A 21,097-nucleotide genomic window follows, 5' to 3' on the forward strand; every position below is an offset into this window, starting at 1 on the left:
CACATGACTTGTTCCTCATCAGTATCATTAGTCGGACTTAGAACAAGACATTCAGAAGCAGGATGGTAATTTTACACGTAACTCTACTCTTCTTGGCATTGACAAATATCTAACCAATCAGTGACGTCATTGTACCTTGGTTAATGTATTTTAATTTTTAAATACTTTTATTTTATTTTTTCTAGTCCTTCTTACTTCAGAGGAAGTCTCTTATTAAGGAGGTTATGGGCCAAACAAGTGGTCCATAACAGTTACCTTCTAAATACCTTCTAGAGTCTTAAAGGGAACCCATCACCATGTTTTTCACAAATACAGGTAGTGGCAGGTTCCTATAGAGCCCTAGTAACTATCTGACCCCCTTCTTTTAGCTAAAAAATAGTTTCCCTCAGATCCCCATAAAATTATAATGTGTTATAATTAGAGATGAGCGAACATGCTCGTCCGAGCTTGATGCTCGATCGAGCATTAGCGTACTCGTAACTGCTCGTTGCTCGGACGAGTATTTCGCCCGCTCGAGAAAATGGCAGCTCCCGCCGTTTTGCTTTTTGGCGGCCAGAAACAGAGCCAATCACAAGCCAGGAGACTCTGCACTCCACCCAGCATGAAGTGGTACCCTTACACGTCGATAGCAGTGGTTGGCTGGCCAGATCAGGTGACCCTGGGATAGACTAGCCACTGCCCGCGCTGCTCGGATCATTCTCTGTCTGGATGCCGCTAGGGAGAGAGCTGCTGCTGGTCAGGGAAAGCGTTAGGGTGTTCTATTAGCTTACTGTTAGGCAGGAGTGATTCTCCAAGAACCCAACAGCCCTTCTTAGGGCTACAATAACGTTATACTTTTTTTTTTTATTTGCTTGTGGCTGGGCTTGCTGGCACTAGTAGTGCAGCTAGTACCATATTGTGAGGAATTAGCAGGGGGACTTGCTACCGTTGTGTTCAGCTCTTAGTGACACACATATCCACCTCAAACACCAAAGTGGGAAAATTTATTAGGGGTTTGATTTCAATTAGGCACAGTCTGCCAGTTTCTTTTTATTTTACGTTTATTTTTTTAATAACTCAGTGTCATCTCATCTTGCATAGTAGTGTGCTTTAATACTTGGCTAGAAAATAGCCATAGGAGAATCCAAACGGCTTACTTACGCCTACAGTAGCGTTATATATATTTGATTTCTGGTTGATCTGCTGGTGGCTGTAGTTGCTGCAGTGCATCTACTAGCAAATTGTGAGCAATTTGGAGTGAGACTTGCGACCACTGTGTTTTGCGCTTAGTGACGCACATATCCATCGCAAAGACCGAAGTGGGAAAATTTATTAGGGCCCGGGGTTGGATTTCAATTAGGCACAGTCTGCCATTTCCTTTTTTATTTTACGTTTATTTTTTTCATAACTCAGCGTCATCTCATCTGGCATAGTAGTGTGCTTTAATACTTGGCTAGAAAATAGCCATAGGAGAATCCAAACGGCTTACTTACGCCTACAGTAGCGTTATATATATTTGATTTCTGGTTGATCTGCTGGTGGCTGTAGTTGCTGCAGTGCATCTACTAGCAAATTGTGAGCAATTTGGAGTGAGACTTGCGACCACTGTGTTTTGCGCTTAGTGACGCACATATCCATCGCAAAGACCGAAGTGGGAAAATTTATTAGGGCCCGGGGTTAGATTTCAATTAGGTACAGTCTGCCATTTCCTTTTTTATTTTACGTTTATTTTTTTCATAACTCAGCGTCATCTCATCTGGCATAGTAGTGTGCTTTAATACTTGGCTAGAAAATAGCCATAGGAGAATCCAAACGGCTTACTTACGCCTACAGTAGCGTTATATATATTTGATTTCTGGTTGATCTGCTGGTGGCTGTAGTTGCTGCAGTGCATCTACTAGCAAATTGTGAGCAATTTGGAGTGAGACTTGCGACCACTGTGTTTTGCGCTTAGTGACGCACATATCCATCGCAAAGACCGAAGTGGGAAAATTTATTAGGGCCCGGGGTTGGATTTCAATTAGGCACAGTCTGCCATTTCCTTTTTTATTTTACGTTTATTTTTTTCATAACTCAGCGTCATCTCATCTGGCATAGTAGTGTGCTTTAATACTTGGCTAGAAAATAGCCATAGGAGAATCCAAACGGCTTACTTACGCCTACAGTAGCGTTATATATATTTGATTTCTGGTTGATCTGCTGGTGGCTGTAGTTGCTGCAGTGCATCTACTAGCAAATTGTGAGCAATTTGGAGTGAGACTTGCGACCACTGTGTTTTGCGCTTAGTGACGCACATATCCATCGCAAAGACCGAAGTGGGAAAATTTATTAGGGCCCGGGGTTGGATTTCAATTAGGTACAGTCTGCCATTTCCTTTTTTATTTTACGTTTATTTTTTTCATAACTCAGCGTCATCTCATCTGGCATAGTAGTGTGCTTTAATACTTGGCTAGAAAATAGCCATAGGAGAATCCAAACGGCTTACTTACGCCTACAGTAGCGTTATATATATTAGATTTCTGGTTGATCTGCTGGTGGCTGTAGTTGCTGCAGTGCATCTACTAGCAAATTGTGAGCAATTTGGAGTGAGACTTGCGACCACTGTGTTTTGCGCTTAGTGACGCACACATCCATCGCAAAGACCGAAGTGGGAAAATTTATTAGGGCCCGGGGTTAGATTTCAATTAGGTACAGTCTGCCATTTCCTTTTTTATTTTACGTTTATTTTTTTCATAACTCAGCGTCATCTCATCTGGCATAGTAGTGTGCTTTAATACTTGGCTAGAAAATAGCCATAGGAGAATCCAAACGGCTTACTTACGCCTACAGTAGCGTTATATATATTTGATTTCTGGTTGATCTGCTGGTGGCTGTAGTTGCTGCAGTGCATCTACTAGCAAATTGTGAGCAATTTGGAGTGAGACTTGCGACCACTGTGTTTTGCGCTTAGTGACGCACATATCCATCGCAAAGACCGAAGTGGGAAAATTTATTAGGGCCCGGGGTTAGATTTCAATTAGGTACAGTCTGCCATTTCCTTTTTTATTTTACGTTTATTTTTTTCATAACTCAGCGTCATCTCATCTGGCATAGTAGTGTGCTTTAATACTTGGCTAGAAAATAGCCATAGGAGAATCCAAACGGCTTACTTACGCCTACAGTAGCGTTATATATATTTGATTTCTGGTTGATCTGCTGGTGGCTGTAGTTGCTGCAGTGCATCTACTAGCAAATTGTGAGCAATTTGGAGTGAGACTTGCGACCACTGTGTTTTGCGCTTAGTGACGCACATATCCATCGCAAAGACCGAAGTGGGAAAATTTATTAGGGCCCGGGGTTGGATTTCAATTAGGCACAGTCTGCCATTTCCTTTTTTATTTTACGTTTATTTTTTTCATAACTCAGCGTCATCTCATCTGGCATAGTAGTGTGCTTTAATACTTGGCTAGAAAATAGCCATAGGAGAATCCAAACGGCTTACTTACGCCTACAGTAGCGTTATATATATTTGATTTCTGGTTGATCTGCTGGTGGCTGTAGTTGCTGCAGTGCATCTACTAGCAAATTGTGAGCAATTTGGAGTGAGACTTGCGACCACTGTGTTTTGCGCTTAGTGACGCACATATCCATCGCAAAGACCGAAGTGGGAAAATTTATTAGGGCCCGGGGTTGGATTTCAATTAGGTACAGTCTGCCATTTCCTTTTTTATTTTACGTTTATTTTTTTCATAACTCAGCGTCATCTCATCTGGCATAGTAGTGTGCTTTAATACTTGGCTAGAAAATAGCCATAGCAATAGGATAGCATCGTTTGGTTTTAAAAACTAAAAAACACACACAAAAAAAAAAAACACAAAAAAAAGTTAAAAAAAAAATTAAAGTTATAACTCTCATTTTCAAAATGTTTAACCCGAGGGCTAGGGGTAGAGGACGAGGGCGGGGACGTGGGCGTCCAACTACTGCAGGGGTCAGAGGCCGTGGTCCTGGGCGGGGTGAGACACCACCTGCTTATGAGGGAGCAGGGGAACGCCGCAGAGCTACACTCCCTAGGTTCATGTCTGAAGTTACTGGTCGTGGTAGAGCACTGTTGAGGCCAGAACAGTGCGAACAGGTGATGTCGTGGATTGCCGACAATGCTTCGAGCAATTTGTCCACCAGTCAGTCTTCCACGCAGTCCACCCATGTCACCGAAATCGGCACTCCTCCAGCTCCTGCACCTCAGCCTCCTCCCCCCCAGTCTGCCCCCTCCCAGCAAAATTTGCCATTTGAACCGGCATACTCTGAGGAACTGTTTTCTGGACCCTTCCCACAGTCACAAACCACTTGTCCGGTTGCTGATGAGCAATTTTCCGATGCCCAGGTTTTCCACCAGTCGCAGTCTGTGGGTGATGATGACCTTGTTAACGTACTGGAAGAAGTGTGTAAAGAGGTGTCCGACGATGAGGAGACACGGTTGTCAGACAGTGGTGAAGTTGTTGTCAGGGCAGGAAGTCCGAGGGGGGAGCAGACTGAGGGATCGGAGGATGATGAGGTGACAGACCCAAGCTGGGTTGAGAGGCCGGGTGAACACAGTGCTTCTGAGACGGAGGAGAGTCCTCGACCAGAACAGGTTGGAAGAGGCAGTGGTGGGGCCAGACGGAGAGGCAGGGCCAGAGCTGGTGCATCAGCGCCAAATGTGTCAACTAGTGAAGCTCCCGTGGCGAGGGCTCCTGCGGCGAGGGCTAGATTTTCAGAAGTCTGGAGGTTCTTTAAGGAAACACCGGATGACCGACGGACTGTGGTGTGCCACATTTGCCAAACCAGGATCAGCAGGGGTTCCACCACTAATAGCTTAACTACCACCAGTATGCGCAGGCATATGAATGCTAAACACCCCACTCAGTGGCAACAAGCGCGTTCACCTCCGGCCGTGCACACCACTGCTCCTTCCCCTGTGTCAGCTGATAGTCAGCCCCCTGCCCAGGACTCTGCCACAAAAACCCCATCGTCGCCTCCACGATCCTCCACAGCATCCACCAGCGTTCAGCTCTCCATACCCCAGACGCTGGAGCGGAAACGCAAATATAGTGCAACCCACCCGCACGCCCAAGCCCTTAATGTGCACATCTCCAGATTGCTAAGCCTGGAGATGCTGCCCTATAGGCTAGTAGAGACCGAGGCCTTTCGCAGCCTCATGGCGGCGGCCGCCCCTCGGTATTTGGTCCCCAGCCGCCACTACTTTTCCCGATGTGCCGTCCCAGCCCTGCACCAGCACGTGTCAGACAACATAATCCGTGCCCTTGGGTTAAATCAAGGTTATGGTGGCACTTATCAATCTCTGTTGTGCCGAGTCTGAGTGCATCCACAGTATTATAAATTAAAAAAACGTTTAACTTCTGTACATCTGAAACCGTTTTTGATTGTGCCCACACCCATTTAAAAAGATAATCCGTGCCCTGACCAACGCCGTTTCTGACAAGGTCCACCTGACCACGGACACGTGGACGAGTGCTGCCGGGCAGGGCCACTATATATCGCTGACGGCACATTGGGTTAACTTGGTGGAGGCTGGGACCGAGTCTGACCCTGCGGCTGGTCATATACTGCCGACGCCGAGGATTGCGGGGCCTACCTCGGTCCAGGTGTTTCAGGCCTACTATGCCTTCTCCTCCTCCCACCCCTCCTCCACCTCCTCCTCCGAACGACCATCCGTGGGCATGGCGCCATCAGTCGGTAGCTCTAGGCACAGCAGCAGTGCCGTCGCTAAGCGACAGCAGGCGGTGCTCAAACTGCTGAGCCTAGGCGATAAAAGGCACACCGTCCAAGAACTATTACAGGGCATCACGGCGCAGACTGATCTGTGGCTGGCACCGCTGAACCTGAGGCCAGGCATGGTTGTGTGTGACAACGGCCGTAACCTGTTGGCGGCTCTGCAACTCGGCAGACTGACACATGTGCCATGCCTGGCCCATGTGTTAAATCTGATAGTTCAGCGTTTCCTCAAGACATACCCCAATCTGTCTGATTTGCTCACGAAGGTGCGCCGCATCTGTGCGCATTTCAGGAAGTCCAGCACAGATGCTGCCACTCTCAGGGCAGCGCAGCGCCGCCTCCAACTGCCCGCTCACCGACTGTTGTGCGACGTGCCCACGAGGTGGAATTCAACACTGACCATGTTATCCAGAGTTTACCAGCAGCGCCGAGCGATTGTAGACTGCCAGATGTCAACTTCCACCAGAACTGGTAGTCAGGTCAGTCAGCTTCCTCAAGTCTACAATGAGGAGTGGACGTGGATGTCTGATATCTGTCAGGTGCTGAGTAACTTTGAGGAGTCAACACAGATGGTCAGTGGCGATGCCGCCATCATCAGCCTCACCATCCCGCTGCTTGGCCTGTTGAAAAACTCTCTGGTCAGCATGAAGTCGGAAGCTTTGCGCTCCTCACAAGAGACGGGGGAAGAAGATTCCCTTGTCGATAGCCAAAGCACCCTTAGGTCTGTTTCTCAGCGCATATCGGAGGAGGTGGAGGTGGAGGAGGGTGAGGAGGAAGAGGAGGAGAATGTTGGCGAGACACAAGAGGGGACCATTGTTGAGTCCTTCACTGTTGAGCGTGTATGGGCAGAAGAAGAGGAGTTGGAGGAGTTGGAGGAGGAGGAAATGGACAGTCAGGCCAGTGAGGGGAGTGAATTCTTACGCGTTGGTACTCTGGCGCATATGGCAGATTTCATGCTAGGCTGCCTATCCCGTGACCCTCGCGTTCAAAGAATTTATTCCAGCACCGATTACTGGGTGTTCACTCTCCTGGACCCACGGTACAAGCAAAATTTTTCCACTCTCATCCCTGGAGAGGAAACGAGTGTGAGAATGCATGAATACCAGCAGGCCCTGGTGCACAAGCTGAAACAGTATTTCCCTTCTGACAGCGCTAGCGGCAGAGTGCGTAGTTCTGCGGGACAAGTAGCGAGGGAGAGTAGGCGAGCAGGCAGCTTGTCCAGCACTGGCAAGGGTACGCTTTACAAGGCTTTTGCCAGCTTTATGTCACCCCAGCAAGACACTGTCACCTGTCCCCAGTCTCGGCAGAGTAGGGCTGATCTTTACAGAAAGATGGTGAGGGAGTACGTAGCTGACCATACCATCGTCCTAAATGATCACACAGCTCCCTACAACTACTGGGTTTCAAAGCTGGACATGTGGCACGAACTGGCGCTTTACGCCTTGGAGTTTCTTGCCTGCCCTGCCGCTAGCGTCTTGTCCGAGCGGGTTTTCAGTGCAGCTGGTGGCATCATCACCGATAAGCGTACACGCCTGTCGACTGACAGCGCTGACAGGCTGACGCTAATCAAGATGAATAAAGCCTGGATTTCTCCTAATTTCCAATCTCCACCAGGTGAAGGAAGCTCAACCTGAATAATTTATCCACTCCTCCTCCTCCTCATTTTCCTCCTTCTCCTCCTCTTTGTACAGTAAAGCAGAGGAAACTGGCTATTTTTTGACAGGGCCCACTGGCTCTAGCTATAGTACTTTATGCATTTAATTTTTCTGGAGGGCCGCCGACCCGGTCCTCTGTTTTAAACAATTTTTGGGAGTGCCACATACAGGTACTCAATCTATTCCATTTTTCTGGAGGGCCACCTACCTGCTCCTCTGGTTTGAAAACTTTTTTGGACTGCCACATACAGGCACTCAATCTATTCCATTTTTCTGGAGGGCCACCTACCTGCTCCTCTGGTTTGAAAACTTTTTTGGACTGCCACATACAGGCACTCAATCTATTCCATTTTTCTGGAGGGCCACCTACCTGCTCCTCTGGTTTGAAAACTTTTTTGGACTGCCACATACAGGCACTCAATCTATTCCATTTTTCTGGAGGGCCACCTACCTGCTCCTCTGGTTTGAAAACTTTTTTGGACTGCCACATACAGGCACTCAATCTATTCCTTTTTTCTGGAGGGCCACCTACCTGCTCCTCTGGTTTGAAAACTTTTTTGGACTGCCACATACAGGCACTCAATCTATTCCATTTTTCTGGAGGGCCACCTACCTGCTCCTCTGGTTTGAAAACTTTTTTGGACTGCCACATACAGGCACTCAATCTATTCCATTTTTCTGGAGGGCCACCTACCTGCTCCTCTGGTTTGAAAACTTTTTTGGACTGCCACATACAGGCACTCAATCTATTCCATTTTTCTGGAGGGCCACCTACCTGCTCCTCTGGTTTGAAAACTTTTTTGGACTGCCACATACAGGCACTCAATCTATTCCATTTTTCTGGAGGGCCACCTACCTGCTCCTCTGGTTTGAAAACTTTTTTGGGAAGCCACATACAGGCACTCAATCTATTCCATTTTTCTGGAGGGCCACCTACCTGCTCCTCTGGTTTGAAAACTTTTTTGGACTGCCACATACAGGCACTCAATCTATTCCATTTTTCTGGAGGGCCACCTACCTGCTCCTCTGGTTTGAAAACTTTTTTGGACTGCCACATACAGGCACTCAATCTATTCCATTTTTCTGGAGGGCCACCTACCTGCTCCTCTGGTTTGAAAACTTTTTTGGACTGCCACATACAGGCACTCAATCTATTCCATTTTTCTGGAGGGCCACCTACCTGCTCCTCTGGTTTGAAAACTCTTTTGGACTGCCACATACAGGCACTATCCAAATTGAATTGTCTCCATAGCAGCCTCCACACGTTGTCTCCATTGCTACCTCCAAAAGTCGTCCATATAGCTGCCTCCATACATCGTCCCTTTATCAAACGAGGTGTGTCAGGCCGAAATTTGGGTTGTTTTCATGGATTCCACATCAAAGTTGTTAACTTTGTCGCCACCCTGCTGTGTTATCCACAAAATACACTGGCAAACTTTTACCATTTACGGATATTATTTCAGCGCTTCTTGCGCATCTGTTTACATTCCCCTCACCCGCCATATCCTAAACTTATAAGAACGCTACTACACTTGATCTTATACAAAAGGTTCTTAGAAGTGCTGTTTGGGGAGTAGCCTAGAGACAGGGGCTTGGATTGGCGAAAGCTCGCCTGGCAGCGGAGCGCCAGCTCCATGCCAAGAACCAACTAACATAGTTTTAACTGCAGCACCTTTAATCTACTACTAGTTCACTGCCTCCATACATGGCCGCCTTATCAAACGTGCTGTGTCAGGCAGAATTTTGGGTTGTTTTCATGGCTTCCACAACAAACTTGTTAACTTTGTCGCCACCCTGCTGTGTAATCCTCAAAATATACTGGCAAACTTTTACCATTTACGGATATTATTTCAGCGCTTCTTGCGCATCTGTTTACATTCCCCTCACCCGCCATATTTCAAACTTATAAGAATGCTACTACACTTAACTTGGTGCAGGCTGGGACCGAGTCTGACCCTGGGGCTGGTCATATACTGTCGACGCAGAGGATTGCGGGGCCTACCTCGGTCCAGGTGTTTCAGGCCTACTATGCCTCCTCCTCCCACCCCTCCTCCTCCTCCGAATTACCATCCGTGGGCATGGCGCCATCAGTCGGTAGCTCTAGGCACAGCAGCAGTGCCGTCGCTAAGCGACAGCAGGCGGTGCTCAAACTGCTGAGCCTAGGTGATAAAAGGCACACCGCCCAAGAGCTATTACAGGGCATTCCACATCAAACTTGTTAACTTTGTCGCCACCGTGCTGTGTAAGCCACAAAATATACTGGAAAACTTTTTTCATTTACGGATATTATTTCAGCGCTTCTTGCGCAGATGTTTACATTCCCCTCACCCGCCATATCCCAAACTTATAAGAACGCTACTACACTTGATCTTATACAAAAGGTTCTTAGAAGTGCTGTTTGGGGAGTAGCCTAGAGACAGGGGCTTGGATTGGCGAAAGCTCGCCTGGCAGTGGAGCGCCAGCTCCATGCCAAGATCCAACTAACATAGTTTTAACTGCAGCACCTTTAATCTACTACTAGTTCACTGCCTCCATACATGGTCCCCTTATCAAACGAGCTGTGTCAGGCAGAATTTTGGGTTGTTTTCATGGCTTCCATGTTAACTTTGTCGCCACCCTGCTGTGTAATCCACAAAATATACTGGCAAACTTTTATCATGTACCGATATTATTTGAGCGCTTCTTGCTCACCTCCTTTGGTTCCTCTCTGCCACCCATTGGTTTGAAGCCTGAGTCCATTTAGGGTATGTTGCCATGACACTCTCTAGCCTGCCGCTGCTGCCGCTGCCGCTGCCTCTGCATGTCGTCCCCTATAGTGTCAGGGTCAATTATTTGATGTTTTAGATGCTATCTAGCCTCATTCGGTCACTCTGTCATGGCCATGCTGTTGCCCATAATTTTGGCATAATGGTGCGATTAAGCAGCCTCAGAGGCATCCATGCATGCTGCCCCTGCTGTTTCCTGTCCATTTCCGTGGTGTTTCCATCCTTTTCTGAGGTTCCCAGGTGTTTGGCCAAGCTTCCCTGTGCAGAGCCTTGGTCCCCTTGAAAAATGCTCGAGTCTCCCATTGACTTCAATGGGGCTCGTTACTCGAAACGAGCACTCGAGCATCGGGAAAAGTTTGTCTCGAATAACGAGTACCCGAGCATTTTAGTGCTCGCTCATCTCTAGTTATAATCTTGGCTGGTATCTATGCAGCTTTGGAGCGGGTAGAGGGGCATGGCCTAAATTCATGTGACCAGATTAGCAAACGGTACCCCATGTTCATATCCGACCACATAATACAATCACAGCAGCCTGCATGGACTTCTACTCCTCTCCATACGGGCTGCTGTGATTTCATGTGATACCATATACTGAGATTTTGTACAGTTTTCTAATGCTAAAAAGCTAAAGGACCAGATATGATGTCACCCTGCATACAGAGATAGGATGGGGAGGAGCTGCTGGATTCAGCCCGAGGAGGCCATGCCCACCTCGACTCGCTGCAGCCATGCTTAGATACCAGGTAAAACTATAAAGTTGAATACATGGGAATCTCAGGGGAACAATTGGTAGCTTAAAGAAAGGTGTCAGTTAGTTGCTAGGGCTCTGTAGGTTTCTTTCTTAACTCTTCATTGGAAAAGAGTAAAGACTGGCTCTATTGGTGAGATCAGGTACAGTTTTTGAGACCTCATTGTGTTTTTCCTGAAATAACGCTTCCAAAATCTTTAAAAAATTACATCTAAGGCCTATAGCAGTGGTGGCGAACCTATGGCACAGGTGCCAATGGTGGCACTCAGAGCCCTCTCTGTGGGCACCCAGGCCATCAGCAGAGAGGACTCCAGGTATCATCCTGCAGTCCCAGACAGCCCAGGACTTGCTGTGCACAGAGCTATTTTAAAGTGACAGTGCCATCTGGGACTACTGGAGGAGTGGGATGGTGTGGACAGATCTGGATTATCATTGTAGCTCCTGCTCCGGCCCTGACAATTCTTCCTGTTTATGGGACATTTGAGGGAAACTACAATGATCCAAATTTCTTCTATTTTCTGCTTTATTGGTGTCCTCAGGGTGCTGGTACGAATGAAAGCTGTGACAGAGCAGGGAGTATAAATAATGAATTAAATGTTGGCGCTTTGCGTTATATAGGTGGGTCTTGGTTGTAGTTTGGGCACACGGTCTATAAAAGGTTCGCCATCGCTGGCCTATAGTATGATACTTTACTGAGTATCAAGAAAAGTAAGTAATGACCTAAGGTAATTGGATAATATTCATGATGGGGGTAATATATGAATAGTTTTGTGGGGGCAAAGTATAACACTCTTTATAAAGGCAACATACGGCCCCCTCTATGGAGCAATACACTAATCGATCAGGACATATAGACCACCTGCCTAATAATGAGAAGTCAAAATATCACTGATCTGGAAAGGTATGGACCTCTGAAGACATCTGAAAGTATCCAACTCTTAGCAATTATTTAGACATCCATCAAGTTCTGTATTTTGTAAGGTGGGACCTCCATGAATTTAATTTGTAATCCCTATTAGACTTTGGCATATTCCAACAATGGGGGTAATTTACTAATGGCCCGATTTGCGTTTTCCCGACATGTTACCCGAAAATTTCACATTTGCGCCGATTTCCCCTGAATTGCCCCGGGTTTTTTGGCGCACGCGATCGGATTGTGGCGCATAGGCGCCGGCGTGCACGCGACGGAAATCGGGGGGCATGGCCGAACAAAAACCCGACGAATTCGGAGAAACCGCAGCATTTAAAAATAAATGACGCTGGAGACATGCTTACCTTCACCAGGAATAGGATCATGAACTCCGGCGGACTTCAGCGCAGCAGCGACACCTGGTGGACGTCGGAGGAACTGCCTTAGTGAATCGCCAGAAGACCCGAATCCACCGCAGAGAACGCGCCGCTGGATCGCGAATGGACCGGGTAAGTAAATCTGCCCCAATGTCTAGGTAGATGGTGCTCTAAATGCCTAAGAAAATAATTTCCCTGCACTAACTGTCCATGTAATGTAAATTTGACCATGTCACAATCTTACATTGTTCCTTTGTGAGCCAACATGAACTTGTTCTGACGTATGTGTAACATTGAGCCTAAGGCACTCATAATTCTTTAGATGGTCACTGGTGGTGCTCTTTGGAATTGCATACTGGGAACGACCCACTAGTCCCTTTATTTTGGAAATTATTACGCCTGAATGTCTGGCCGAAACAATTTGGCCATTCTCAAAGTAACTCAACAAATCAACTCAAACAAATTTAATTATTTACAAACCCTATTTTTAAATTTGGATCCAGTCCCTGATATTATAAGTGATCAACAGCAAATTGTGGAATTTGACAATGAGATGTTATGTAAGTCTGTTATGACATCCATCATTCCAATAATAATTTACACTGCGGTAGTGTAATACATATAGATTATGAGCCCTCAGTTCAGCCTAGTTTGGTAACAATTTCTTTTGAATCCACTATGGAATTAATCATGCTCTATAATTAAAAATAATAATAACAATAATATATTTTCTTCTTACCTTTATAGATTTTTCAGCATAGATTTGTAGGAAGTAGCTTAAAAGGCAGTTCTGATGTAATATTTATGACATTCTCAAGAACAGGTGTCAGCTGATTCCTTTCCTGCAGCAGGGCCAAATGGTCACATACTTATTTAAAGGGGTATTCCCATCTGGGCATTCACATTTAATTGAATTCATTTGCCGCATGTAAACATTTCTCCGATTAGATGTTATTGAAAAAAATGTTCCAGTGTGAAAATAATTTCTCATAAATGTAGCCATGTTGTCCCTTACAAACAAAATAGCTTCCTCGGATACGACCACCTCACATTTTGGCAGCAGTGGCCAGACATGCAATCATTACCACAGGACGGCTGTGGGACCTGCAGTAACTCCTGGACATTTTATATACAAAAACTTTTTGTTTCTTTGTGCAATCACTCTAGCAGTGGTGGTCGTATCCAAGGACATATCTAAGGGACTATATCACTACATTTATGAGAAATTATCTTCACACAAGTAATTTTTTTTAATAACATCTAAGAAATGTAGAGAAATGGCAGATTAATTGAAATGAATGTGAATTCCCAGATGAAAATACCCCTTTAAGTCTATAAAAAAGCTTAATAGGTTATTTTGTTACCGGCATAGGCTTGAATGAAGAGTGGACATGCATCCACCAGATGCCAAAAGGGGGCCAGCGAATTCCTATTCTCAAGATTGGTACTTTTCCCTCTTCCTGTGGATATGTCAAAGATATATATGGAATATATAATAGGGCAGAACAGTTTTTCAATGGTTATCAGTAAAAGTGGTTACATTCAGATTTCCCCTTACCATACGCTACGTGGGGTTATGACTAGTATTTTAGCATGTGTTAGGATGACAAGTGTCTTCCGTCATTGAAACTATAGGCTTCCTGGAATAGTCAGGTAAGGTAAAGGTCAGGACAGGTGAGGTCAAATAGTTTCCAATGCCATATTGGTTCCAACAAACTTTATTAATTGCTAGTTCATTCCCTTCTTTGGATGGAATCCCATTTTGAATGATGTTTGATAATTATTGAGACTAATTTATATATTTTCCTTTCCCAGGAATCCTTGCATAGACATTCCAAGCCAGGATAACATTGATAGAATCTTAACACTCACGCCAGTAATAGCTGCTGTTAAATGGTTAAAAGTTCTCCACATATCATCTAAAATTATCTGCCAATTAGGTACTTTTCCTTAATTACAGACGTTTTTCTTATATGCAAATGAGTAGACAAAGAGTCATATTCTGAAGAGAAGAGTCACAGTTTCTCCAGACTGCCAGTGAACCCTGGCTCCTTCTTTGATTGGCAGTTCAGTGTCTCTTCATATCGCAGCCTGACCAATCAGGAAGTCCTTTTCCTGTCCACTTCCCGTCCTTAACAGAATAAAGTCCCCTTCACTGCATGGTGAAACTACTGATGGGCGGAGCCAGCAGAGACAAAGGCAGGAAAAGTTTTGGGAGAGATTTTACTAGGTAAAAGAGACAAATTTATGCTGATATGACTGCACTGCACTTTTTAACAAAGGAACAGTGGAGGGGCAGTGAGGGTTATTATGCCTGTTCCTGATGACAGGTTCCCTTTAAGGTTCTACAGCACACAGTTATAAGTCATAACTATGGCACAACATTTGTAAGACATTACTTCTGTTTAAATTTCTGCATTGACCACATGATCTGCCCAAAGTACCATACACTACATGTTTTTAGTCTTAAACTGCATTAAAAAGCTTGACGAATAATATTTCTATCACATGACTGTATAGAATTATTTATAAGTGGCTCATTGTGGTTTTTCTTACAGTTCCCATTACATTCCCCAAATCACATAATGACAATGTATTATACATAATATAAAGTACAGTGCTCCTAGCAACATCTCGTGCCAAAGTCATTAATAACAAAATTCTTTGTATTTTCCTCTTATGTGCGACTTATCAACCACATTGAACAGATTTCGGGGATCAAAAATCCTTTAAAATAGCCTTCGACAATAGTGTGATTCACAGAGGGATATTTTCTCACAAGCCCATCATAGCCTTGGGGCCGGCGTCACAATCTGTGCTGTCTATATGATGTGTGTATTTCCTCACTTACATTACATGTACATCTATTTAATGGAAACCTGGCAAGCAAATAAGCCCCCTCAATTTTTCATAGTTCATTTTCATAGTTGATAGCACTCATCTTCCCGATGCCAGTGGGTGTCTGGTTGCACTATACAGGCGGTCTTGCCAGTTGAAACCGGTGTGGCTCATACATTGAGAGGTTAGTAGTGAAGTTGTTTTGCTAGACACCCCTAAATAATCCCATGCTTACATTTGTCCGAGAGAACGTTTTTAAAAACACATTGGGGCAGATTTACTTACCCGGTCCGTTCGCGATCCAGCGGCGCATTCTCTGCGGTGGATTCGGGTCCGGCCGGGATTCACTAAGGTAGTTCCTCCGCCGTCCACCAGCTGGCGCTGCTGTGCTGAAGTTCCCCGGAGGCAATGCCCTGAAATTCACCGGCCAATACCTAGTGAAGGTAAGTGTAATTTTCGCAACACATTTTTTGTTTTAAAAGCGGCGGTTTTTCCAAATCCGTCGGGTTTTCGTTCGGCCACGGCCCCCGATTTCCGTCACATGCATGCCAGCGCCGATGTGCCACAATCCGATCACGTGTGCCAAAATCCCGGGGCAATTCAGGGAAAATTGGCGCAAATCGGAAATAATTGGGTAACACGTCGGGAAAACGCAAATCGGGCCCTTAGTAAATGACCCCCATTATTTATCTCGCCACAATGTACAAAAATTACTCCTAAATCTAAATAATCTTCACTTACTTAATAGGGCTCTATGGGACCTGCCACTAGCTGTATTAGTGAAAAATGTGGTGACAGTTTCCCTTTAAAGGGCATCTACCACCAGAAGAAGGACTGTATGCATATGAGGGGCTCCAGGCTCCATAGGTGGAAATGGAGCCTCTCAAGCTCAGATGTCCTTTAAACAGGTTTTCCCTTGAAGGCAAGTTAGGCTCAACTACATGATAGGGCCTAACTTGCAAATCACGAGGGGTCCGACCGACCCCTCACCATTCCTCAGACAAATGGAGCAGACAGCTGTGCATGACCATTCTGCTCCATTAATCTCTAAGGAGCTGATGGAGATCGCCGAGCGCAGCGCTTGTAAATTACCGTCAGCTCCATAGAGATTAATGGAGCAGAATGGTCATGCACGGCCATCTGCTCCATAAGCATTTAGAATTAGTTGTCAATATTTTAAAACCTGAGATGTTCAAAATAATGTTCTTTTATTCTGTTCTTTTATACTTTCATGAGGTACCACATTATATAATCAAAGATATCTTTCTATACTTCTTTTAGCTTTTTTGTATAATTGTGGAATGTTGCATTATTTTATCAACCACTAGGGGGAGCTTCTGTGCTTTCTAAATACTGTTTATGTATTCAACTTAAAGTGGCTCTCCCACAAACTCAAAAAAAGTTGAGCAGGGATTTGCATACATGAATAGTACCTGTACTCTTGCTTGCCACTTTTACTTTGTTCCTTTTAATTCTGCTCCTTATAATTTTTGCTGAATTCTGCCATGAAGGACAGTTAACAGTAGTTTTGACCATATACAGTTGCAGACAGTGTAAGGTATTGATCCGGGAAATCTGTGCAACTTTTATGTATGTTGTTAGTAGCAGCAGTATTGTGATTGTAGCAGAATTGGATTGTAGCTGAATTTGGTGCATTGATGTTCACTCCTCTGTGAGATCTCACAGCAGCAGAGTGACTGGGGAGCAGTTTGAATGCAGAGATCAAAGAACAAAGCAATGTGAGGAAGCTTCCCAGTGCTCCAAGTCCAGCTACAATCTGGAAATAATTATATTTTTTTTCACAATCCTGCTGCTACTTAAAACATATACAAAGGTATGGTTTCACAGATCTTTGTTTCATTTCACAATTATTTTAACCATCTGTTAAAAGAGTAAATAAGAGTAATAAAAGAGTAAATAAAATACAGTAATAATGCCTTAAAATTTAAACAATATTGATTAGCATTTAAAAAAAAATTGATACATATAAAAATCTTATATACAGAAACAAAAATCTTACCAAAAAAAATACAGATTGAACGTCTGTCACCATCAGGCCCTTTGCCAAAGTCTTGTCTTGCTGGCCCTGAGAAACATCACTAGAAAAGATCGACACATTGGATTTATGCCACAATATAATGCATGTTTTTTCCAACATTTTTTTCTCTTCTTGGCAAAAAAAGACAAAGGGTGCCTTTAATCAGAGTGTTTCACAATCATTTCTTTATCAACTGAAAATGTACTATTTTAAAAAGAATCTGATTATATTCTAATAGTTTTCTATTTACTTTTTTTGTAGCATATTGGTGCACATTTAATAAGAACAGTGCAGTCTGTGGGGCTCATTTACTAAGGGTCCGCAGACCGCACTATCGTCGAATATTCTGTCAATTTTCGATTTAGCAGCGGATTTTGTTGCATGCAAACGGATTTTGGCGCACTGGCGCCGGCTTTCATGTGACACAAATCGGGGGTCTTGCCGTCGGACGAGCCGACTGATTCGGACTACGCACGGGATTTAACATTTAAATTGTGTCGCAAGACAATGCACTTTCATGCACCAGGAAGAAGAAGGTGAACTTCGACAGACCTCAGCGGGGAAGAGACACATGCAGGATATTGGGCGCACAATGTATATTAATCACGGCCGCTGTTCATTCTCGTCAGGGAATGCACCTCGAGGAACGCCAAGGGACGGGTAAGTAAATGTGCCCCTTTATGTCAGGCTTCTGGGGTGGGCCACTTAGTGAATCGGGGTAGAGTGCATTATCGTCTGACAATGCACTTTCGGGGAACTTTATCAGATAGGTGGGTAAATGTGTCCTATGATGTCACTGTTGAACTGGTCTTGGGAGACTCTGCACTGGAGCAAAGACACAGACATAGGTAAGTATTCATTATTATTGGTAGACTACCTGGAGCCAATAGTAAATTTAATAACAACTCCTGTAAAATAATAAACAAAAAATGTATTTGTAAACCGAAAAATGTACATATAAAAATGAGAAACCTTGACAAATACAGCTCCTCTGTGCTGTAGTAGCTTCAGAGGCTGTAACTCTGTGCAGGAGCACTTCCCCCTTCCACTGTGCTAAACCTTCCTTTGCTGCTGTGAAATTACATCAAGCAGTGGGAGGGAGGAAGTGCTGAGAGAGCAGGGATGAGGGGAACTACAGCACTGAGGGGCTCTGGTAACACACTCTAGCTTAGTGGTGACGAACCTATGGCACGGATGCCAGAGGTGGTACTCAGAGTCCTCTCTGTGGGCACCCAGGTCCTCAGCATTAAATTCATAAGACAGGACCCATGGCTACCTCCTGAAGTCGCAGACCACACAGGACAATCTGCACTCAGGAAGAGTGAGATGTGGACAGCGCTGTATTATAATTGTATTCCTATCATGGACCCTGCAATTCTTCATGTACAGAGGACCCTGGAGTGAAGCTACAATAATAATCTGAATTTATCCTCTTTTCACTGTTTTGATGTCCTCAGGACATCAAAACGATTGAAAGCTTTGACAAAGCTGTAGGCAATAAGATACTGCTTAAATTGCTATGTTCGCCCTTAGCAATAAATGAGTGGGCTTTTGTTGTAGTTTGGGCATAATTTTAAAAGTTGATTTTAGAAAGAAGGAGGCCATGGATAAAAAATGATAAGAAGATTTTGGATCTATGAGTGTCACAATTACTGGTGTCACCAGTGCTGGGGACCTTGGTTCAAGTCCCATGGTCAACATCTGCAAAGAGTTTGTACGTTCTCTCCGTGATTACGTGGGTTTCCTCCGGGTCCTCCAATTTCCTCCTACACTCTAAAACATACTGGTAGGTTGATTAGATTGTGAGCCCCTCTGGGGACAGGTACTGGTTTGGTAAGCTCTGTGCAGCGCTGCGTGATCTGTGTGCATTACATCAATAAAGGAATTATTATTATTAATTATCATACTTTATTTTGATGGTAGATTCCACCCTCCCTTAATCATTCCGCAGAACGTGAGATTTGCGATAGTTTTTTTTAAAGACGCCAATGATAATAGGCCTGTGATCTCCAATAAGCCCTATTTACAATGGAGAGGTACAGTCGCGCTACATTTGGCACTGAAGTATCTCGCAGAACGTTTGATTCGATGAACTTATCGCGCTCTATAGAGACCGGGATCCATTATCTCACTGCGGGAGGACACTCACAATCAGATATTTAACACTCCTTATCAATTATAGGAATTTTTGTTCTCTGTCTGGTAGGAAACACAGGATTTTACTGCGGCGTTTGAAGTTTTACGTCCAGTGGCCTCTGATCATCATTGGTTTTATCTCAGCTGGAGCTGCCTCTTTTCCAAATGAGCTTACGCTGTGCGACTGCCCATCAGGAACGTCGCCCCCCCCCCCTCCGAATCTTTAATAGCTCCTCTTTCACTACGCCGGGATTTAAAGTCCTTTCTCCTGCTCTTTGTTCCTTCGGCTCAGTGAAGTAAACAGCAAGATTGATCTTACACTGCGTTTTGGTTTTGTTCCAGGCGCTCATCAATAGACATGGGCTGGGAACGCAATGACTGGAAAAAAAGGGGCCAAGATTGAAATTCGCTTTCTGTTCTTTGAGCCTTTTAGTGTGCAGCAGAATGTCTCTAATCTGAAAGCTGCTACACTGGCTGCCTATCGACATGCAAATGACTCATGAAGTGATGAGTTCTGGATTAATTCTCCGAATAGTAAACACAAAAAAAAAAAACACAGAGACACCAAGAATTTTTTATGTGGTTAATTTCCAAAAGACTTCCTTAACACCTATTAGATTACTTGTGTATTGAGTGTTTCTTTTTCGGTGAAGTGTATATTTAGAGGGATTTTCCGGACTTAAAAAAAATATGGGATAACCTTTTAATCTTACTTTTCATCATCCCTGCCTATCTGTAAATTCTCCAGCCACTTGCTGGGTACTGACTATTAATTGCTAGTTTTCTTTAGTACTGACAAAAACCAAATTAGCAAACGTATCAATTTATTCGATCTGTTTTTTATAATCTGGATTTTTGCTTCAATTTTAATAACTCCTTTATTTAAGATTAGTTCTGCAGTAGTGCATTAGTTCTGTTAACAGCATTTATGCAGCCTCATTGCTAGAGTAGAGAAGATGTGACATCATCATTTTATTGTAAGATATATTTGTAAGCCTCCATCTCCCTGTACAATGACTTATATATAGATAACACTGATCCATCATTACATCACTACTGACAATAGATGATGTCACAGCTTATCTCCTCCCCCTCCCTGTACAATGACTTATATATAGATAACTCTGACCCATCATTACATCACTACTAACAATAGATGATGTCACAGCTTATCTCCTCCCCCTCCCTGTACAATGACTTATATATAGATAACTCTGACCCATCATTACATCACTGCTGACAATAGATGATGTCACAGCTTATCTCCTCCCCCTCCCTGTACAATGACCTCTATATAGATAACACTGACCCATCATTACATCACTACTGACAATAGATGATGTCACAGCTTATCTCCTCCCCCTCCCTGTACAATGACCTCTATATAGATAACACTGACCCATCATTACATCACTGCTGACAATAGATGATGTCACAGCTTATCTCCTCCTCCTCCCTGTACAATGACCTCTTTATAGATAACACTGATCAATCATTATATCATTGCAGATGTGGATTTACAATTTAAATTCCCTCTAAATAGATTTAATCAACAGTTCACAAGAAGAGCAAATACTTTCTGTCAAAGTAAGTTACAAGAACTAAAAAGTATCCATGATAGATCTTGGAATGATGTGTTTGTAAAAACAAATATAGCTTTTTTCCCTTTCATTAAGTACATGGGAGTTTGTTCTCCCAGTGTTTTTTTTTCCTTCGGTGGTTGTGGACGTGTGCACATTGGAGTGGACATCTGAAAATCTTGTGGCCTGGACCAGGCTGCCTTCAATAATTATTTATCTCTAGCCACAACTTGATGAAATCTTGGGTTTATAGTTCCTTTTTTATTACTTATAATCATCACATGATTTGTGGTCTCTTGTAACATAGAGTAACTTTTGTG

Source organism: Engystomops pustulosus, chromosome 3 (assembly GCF_040894005.1).
Source record: "Engystomops pustulosus chromosome 3, aEngPut4.maternal, whole genome shotgun sequence".
NCBI classification, from domain to species: domain Eukaryota; kingdom Metazoa; phylum Chordata; class Amphibia; order Anura; family Leptodactylidae; genus Engystomops; species Engystomops pustulosus.